Below are 7,593 nucleotides of genomic sequence, written 5' to 3' on the forward strand. Positions count from 1 at the left end.
AAAGCAGATTACATTGACTGGGAGGCTTGTCAGCTCTGCATTTGAGATCCTTACTACTTGAAGATAAAATAGTCAGTAGTTGCATGATCAAAGTCAAATCCATGAAGTCTAGGAGAAAGTGTCTTGTGCTCAGATTATGTGGAGCAAAAATTGTGCACTTTTTTTTGGTGTCCATTCAGAATGAGTTCACTGGGCTCAGGCAGATTCCAACAAGACATCTGTTAATACTAAAGGCTACTTCGGAGAGATGGTTGAAAACCTGAGGTTTGCTTTTAGCAAAAATTGCTGTAAATGTTTTTCAGCAAAACTTTTCAACAAAGCTTTTGGGCAAATTAGGATTATTTTTTTTTCCCCTGTAAAAGCAGAGCAAAACAGGAAGACATCACTGCCTTCCCGCCACCCCAGCAAACATTCTTTGTCCGTGCCCTTTTTTTTCCCCAAGTGGATGGAAAAATGTGTGAGAGTGTATGACGTGTGTTCAGCCTCTCCCTTTTCTAAGCTGTCTCTGTGAGATAGCGTAATAAGTTTCATTCCTTCACGAGCCTTCCAAAGGGCAAGTCTTATCTTGCAGGTTGTAGGACATCAGATCACACTCCACAATGGAGTTTATCAAATTGGCTGTTTATTCAGAATCCCCTTTGAGAGTCTGGTGGCACTAGAGGTCCCTGTCCAGTGTGTTGGAGGTGGTGCTTGTGTATTGTGCTGAATTAGCTTGTGCATGCTAGTGACTGTGTGTACAACAGTTGGGATGTGTTTACCCAATGTATGACAGTCACTTAATCCAGCAAGAATATATAGCTTGGGTGTGTATTTTTCAAAAATCTTTGTGTAGGACAAGTGCATGACAAGATGAGTATCAGGCTGCAATCAACAAGTTTTATTAACAAAAGCTTTGCAGCCAGCTCTTGTGTAACTTTGGTTCCATAGCCCCTCCTTCCCAATTCACCTACCAAGGAATGTCCTCTTAAGTGTATATGTGTGTGTGTGTGACTACACATGTATAGTTCTCATCATTTGATCATACTAAGATAAATGGAGAGTGAATTACAAAGCCAGAACATCAGATACAAAGATGGCTTTGGAAGCCAAGTTTGAAAGCCTTAGGAGTGAAGCATCTCAGGCAGGCACTTTCAAAACCCGGTTTCTTTGTGTATCTGAAATGGCCTCTCAGCATCTGCTGAGAAGTTCAGTTTGGGCTTTACTCAGTTCTAGTACCTAGGAAACAAATTGAAGAGAGCTTTCTGCCATGTAAGATCATGGTATTCAAGCTTATTGATCCTTTAACAGCAGTGTTTTCCAAGACAGTCACATTCCTTGTGACTGAGGGAGAAGGGAAAAACCCTGATAACTCAATCTCATGGACATGGAGATGATTTTTCAGATGTATGTGATTATTTTATGTTCTACTTATTCATGTTGATTTAAACTCATTCTTTTTCTTGTGTTTTCTCATCTGCATGAAAAACAGTTTGTTCAATATCCAAAAGAACTTTATTTTCTCCATATGCTGTGTTTGTAGACTCTCCCCCATGCCAATCTAATTGTGTTTATCCAAATTCAAATAATGATTGACAACTGGAGACCTTACTGTCTAGTTCCAAAGATACTGCAAAGACTAGGAAATGGGATCTGGGTATCATAGCCACACAAGATATTACAAAAATGTATTAAAGTCTATTATATTCTATAGCTAAAAGCAATGCTAAGTCAGTGTTGTGATAACACTGTTTGTCAGTCTTTCAAATGTGGAGCCTGAACGTAGCTATTTATGTTCATATGTAGTTATTTAATACATTGTTCATGAGTTGTTTTTTACCAGATTGAGCAAGTATCAGTAACTTTCTAGAAAAGCAAAATAACTAGTTTTGGTGCCAAAGTATTAACGCCGTCAACAGTTTGGCATCTAAGTTTGTAATTGTTGACTCTATTCTTATAAAACCATCCAGAAAATTGTTTTCTTTTGCTCCTCATTATGAAAATACATTTCTAAGATTTTTTTAAAAAAATAATTTCCTCTATGTATTCTATTCTGTAATCACATCTGCAAGAAAAATATGAGTTAGGAACATTAATCATTTGGGAGTCTTGTGTCTAAGTCTTTGCAGACAAAGTGCTGCTTCTGCTGAGTGTAGACTTTTTGCCCAGAGTGGTTTCCTCTTTCCATATAAATGTAAAACAACCAACCCAAACTGCTGTTCTGCGCAAATCAGGGAGAGGGATGGGGAACCCTCAAGGAATAAATAGATTTTATGTCACTGCCATAAAAAACAGGACGGGAACAAAGTCTGTAAAAATTTTTGAGAAACAATGTTTAAGCAACATCAATGAAAAACAAAGCCAAATTCTCCACCTGCCCAAAGCTGCAGCAAAACCCACCCATGTAACTTCAAAAGTGATGGGATTCCACTTGGAACTTTCCTTCAGACTAGGAGTGTCTCTTATGGTTCTGCAGATGAGTTTCTAGGCTTCAACTGCTGATGCATCAGCTGTCTATAAATGCATCAAATAAGATTTATTAGCAAGATTTGTTCATATCTCAACTTTCTATAAGGAATGTGCAGGTGATGGGCAAAACTGCTGGGTGAAGACTTGCCTATTGAAAGCAGGAGCAAGGTTAGTTGTGAAATATTGGTGTCTGGTTTTAGGAATGATGATTTTCTAGTCTGTCAGATGACACAGAGCAAGTTTCTTCCTCTCAGTTACTCATCAGAGACCGATGTTTCACCCTGCACATGTAAAGCAAGTAGATGAATGTGGATGGAGGAGGTGAATTTCTGAATCTTGCACTACTTTTCTTTCTACTCATCTCTGAGCATCTGTCATCATCATCTATCCCGTAAAGTCTCTCCATCAGGTAAGAGCTTTCTTTTCCTACTTGGGAGCAGTATGGATGCTTGTTCTTTCCAGATAACTTGGTGTAAGAGCTGTGTTAGTAGTATTGCACAGAAGTATTTTCATTGGCACATAAATCAGAAGTGCTGCAGATCAAAAGGAAGCCTGTGTTGGGAAGTAGTTTTGGCATGTGGCTGCCATAATACCTGATTATTACCAGATAGTATTGAATAGAGACCTCTTATCCTTTGTAATGTTTTTGTTAGAAAATTTGGTACTATTATCCTGTATCAGAGGTGTCTGAAACACAGGTGGGCTTTACCTGTGCTGAGAAACTGTAGCTTCTGATCTTCCCGGCTGCCTGTGTGCAGGCTCACCCCTCGCCCAGCTATGGCATAGGCCCACTGGTGCTTTGTCAGGGAATGCCCCATGCAGAGGAAGGAATGGCCTAGCTGGATTCCCATTTCTGCCAGCAGCAAGAATACTGCTGCCAGCTGTCACGTGCAGCAAACAGGAACAATTTTGAGGAATGGAGCCTTTACCTAGTGAATATGCCTGCTGAGGTGTTTTGATGCTTATTCATATTGATAACAGTAAGTTTGAGCTTTTAATTGCACTCCGAAGCCAGGACTGTGGTGGCTGCAAATAAAGTAGGGATGTTGGTATAGGTGAATTGCCTAAAGCTATGCAAGAATGTTTTGGAGGAGCCAGGAATTCAGCTGAGACCTCCTGAGCCCTGCAAGGGCTCCTGTGTGTCTTCTCTAATCTTCTTCCCATATAACTTTCTTTCATGGCATGACTAATGCTCCCAATTAAGTGTGTACTGACCTCTAACATTTTGATATAATAAAATAGTAATTTATGTCTTAATACAGAATTTAGTTGTTTTACTTGCCTGTCATGTTTCAGGCACTGGGGAGGGTCAAAGAACAGGTGTGGGTGTCTGGGGAGCACTGTATTTGCAGCAGTGATCATGAGTTATTAATTCCTTGAGCTTGTTGTTGGATGAAGCCATGTCAGGGTACAAGATCTTGGTCTCTGAGAGTCCAAACTGAATCCTAGCCCCTGAAGTGGGAAATAAAGAAACACACAACTTTCTGAAAGCTGGAACTAACTCCTTTGACTCATTTGGAAAGGGGTCAGAACAGGAACAGCTGTCTGTGCTGGCAGGGTTAGGGGGTTAGAGTGCAGCAACTGCACCTGCTTTTCTCCGTGTAAGTTTGATTCTTGCTTCTGAGGTTTTGTGTGATTAGAGAAAACAGATGTCACAACTACCTTCTTTGTTTGTCCACTATATTAACCACTTTAAAAACCAAGGAGAAGATACGGGAATTTGATCCATTTAGACATCTGTAGCCACTGAGAAGAGCAGTGTTTCAGAGTTCTGCCTAGTGAATGCTTCAAATAGCCTTGCAGTCAAGTGTGCAGCTAATGCGAAACATCAGGGTAACTTAGAGAACATTGTATTATATAAAACCTTCTCACTTGTGTTTCCAGACCAACATGTTTTACAGGGTGAAGACAGGTTATTTTTGCTTCATTTTAAAAAGAAATCAAGCATCTTCCCCTGCTATAATGAGCACTAGTCATTCAGAATGAAAGCACAAGGATATTGGACTGAGATAATGCCAAAAACCCTTTAATTTTTTCCTGTACATTCAGGCTTATGTTCAACTAAAAACATACCCAAGAGCACCTATGCCCTTGCCATGTAGTATCACTGCCTAAAGGAGTATTACCTTCCCCTGCTTTCTAAAGAAATACTGGTGTGCCATAAACCTGTGGCTGTGGAAGTTGGGCACTGTAGCATCACATCTGCTGTAGAGAGTGATGCTCCCAGGTCTTTCCATGCCTGCAGGATCACCACGTGTCTTTCAGGGCTCTGGGCAAGCAACTGATTTAAACTCCGCCCAACCATTGCTGCAAAGGCCATTGTGCTGACCTCCCCCTCCCTGATCATCCACTTTGCTGTTTGTTTTTTGAAGGGGAGACTTGCTCTCACAGCCTCTTGAAAACTCTCCCCATCTTCAGAGGGATTGGGATTAGGTGCCCTTCACAGGGCAAAACCAACTTTAAAATTAACACATATCTCTTTGCACCTGCTGTAATTGTTCAGAAACCTACAAGCCAAATAACCCATATTAAGTCACAGAGCATATTACTAGGGGTGTGCTACCAGCACCAGTGTGCTAAACCACAACTGACAGCCTGACCCAGTGCTGTGCTTGTGCTTTAAAAGGGCAGGGCTGCAGCGTTGGAGTTGGAATTCTTCTTTAATTAGGCCATTACCTGACCTTCAAAGCTGTATTTTCCTCCTCCTCTGTATGCTGTGCTGGAGGAAGGGCTGCTGGAGAAGACAGGAAGAGCCCTATCTGATGGTTATCAGGAGCGGACGAAAGCCATGCGTTCCCTTTTCCTTTTGACGTGTGCAATTAGTTTGCCTTTTGTGGAAGAAACATGTCACAGTAAATGGCTGTCTCTGTCTTTCCCCTTGCTGATCCCTAGCAAGGTCCATCATTTGCTCCTTATGTGAAAAGCTATTCAATCACCTGTTGACAATAGTATCCCTCTCATAAAACTTGCAGCGCCTCCTGATTACACACCATCATGAGATACCTTTGCCCAGGCAGCACATCAGGCGGTGTCCTGCCACTGCCGCTGGGCTGTTTTACAGGCTGAGTGCACTCCAGCTCTCATAAAACTTTGTTTGAACCCGGGAGTTTCTGCGTCTCTTTGCTCTCCTCCTTCAAAAGCTTTTCTGTTTTTATGGGGATACAGGGATCTTTCTGTCCAGGGCAGGTGACATCTGTGGTGCTGACCAGGAGCATGCTACCACTGGCCCCACTTCTGAGCAGTCCCTGCAGTGTTCGTCAGCTTTGCTGCCTCTTTTGGCCTCCTGCTTGGAGGCATTGTCTGTCTCCTGTGTTTGCTCTGACTCCGTGTGTTTAGCTGGGAATCTGTACTAAATCGGCTACCTTGAAAAAACAGGTGAAACCATTTTCTGCATGGAAGTGCTGCTGCCTGCTGCTGGCACTCACCAGGGACAGACCCTCTGTGACTGCATGTCACAAGTGACTCTTATGGAAAGCAAAAGACTTGTTTTGTGGTGTTTTTTAATTAATAGATACATCTTCTTTTTTTTTTTTTTTTTTTCTTTTCAAAGCTTAAATAACTGGATTTAAGTAATGCTCTGTCTGTGAGAAACAAAGTCAAAAGCAAAGAAATCCAATGCAGGTGCTGAGAGGGAGTTCACTTTTAATTTACCTTTTAGGCCAGTTCCTGATAGGTTATGCTGAGGAAAGGCATTAAGCTCACTCCGTATTTGTAACTCGGAAGAGTGTGCCCTTCCACCACTGCTGAGGGGGTGGGCCCACTCTGCTCCTAGTGTGAGCCACGGTCACAAGTCTCCGGTCATACCCTCTTTCTCACTGCAGACTTCCTGCGTGGCCACGGAAAAGCCATTTTAAACTCGCAGTCTCCTTTGCTTTGTCCAGAAGTGCTGCTAATCCTTTTCCTCATTGTGAAATTGAATGTGCATGAATACTGATGGCATGTTGGGCCATCAGCTGTGAGACCTCTGCCTGCCCCAGGGCTCTGCAGACAGTTTGTATTTGTCCCCATTCAGGTGCTGTGGTGATGCCAGTTGCTCCCTGGTGTCACTTAAGACACAGTGGAGAATGTTCCAGGGAAAGGTTTGCAAAAAGCTTCTTTCTTTATTTGATCACAGACTTTTTTTTTTTCTTCTTCTCTCTAAGCAATACGTGAAAGATGATGGAGTAGCAGTTGAGCCCATCAGGGAACAGAAATCAGATAACATGTTAGAACAGGAGGGATATTCAGAGATCAGGGTAATGGAAACAGCACTGGATTTTTATGGTGCTATTATACAGGTTAAAAAGTACTTAGCTCTCTTTTATAAAGGGGGAAAATTGAGGCATGACAAAATCCAGTGGCTTTCCCAAAGGCATACAGTAATTATTTTTTTTTGTTGGCACTAACATATGGAATGCTCTGGACACCAATAACTGAAGTCCTGTGCGGCTGGAGAGCCATGGGAATGTGGTGTCTGAGTGGGACAAGACCCTGTCCTCTCCTGCTCTTTGCCAAGACCCTGCTCTGGAGCCAGGGACTTGCCCAAGTCCAGCCAGGGGTAGCAATGGGACCTCAAGCTGCCACGGGATCTTGGCGGGGTGTGTGGAGTGAGAGGAGGCTGTGAGCACCTGCCTGTGGCTGGGATTGTGTGCAGGACCCCTGCATGGGAGCTGCCTTGATCCCATTCCCTTTATACATGGCAATTGTACAGTTACAGTGCCAGGGCCAGTAATCAGAGATCGTTTCTGCTTTTTATCACTCTATTGCCAAAGGGTCTGATCTTTAACCTGATGGCGTTCAGCACTGAACCTGGGGGTAGATAAACCATTAGCTGCTAAATTCAGTCTTTCTCAGGCTCTGAACAATTCGTGGGAGGCAGCTACAAGAGTTGAAGCTCAGGAACCAGGAGAGCTGAGCAGCGAGAAATTAATAGCTTTTGCCCCACACCTGTTGCCCCTGCCGCGCTGCCCTTCACCCTTCCCTTCCGGCTGCACGCTGAGACGCGGAGGAAACGAAAAGTTTAATCTCAATCGTTCCGTTTCCTTTATAAGCTTCTGCACAGCAAAATCTGGACCGAGCCCCGGGGGCCGGGGGGGTTGGAACGAAGCCCCTGGTCGGTACCGGCGGGGAGGGGCGGGACGGGCGCGGGGCCGCTGCCGAGACGCGGGG

The sequence above is a fragment of the Chaetura pelagica genome, unplaced genomic scaffold (genome assembly GCF_000747805.2).
Source record: "Chaetura pelagica isolate M959 unplaced genomic scaffold, ChaPel_1.0 scaffold69, whole genome shotgun sequence".
In the NCBI taxonomy this organism is placed as follows: domain Eukaryota; kingdom Metazoa; phylum Chordata; class Aves; order Apodiformes; family Apodidae; genus Chaetura; species Chaetura pelagica.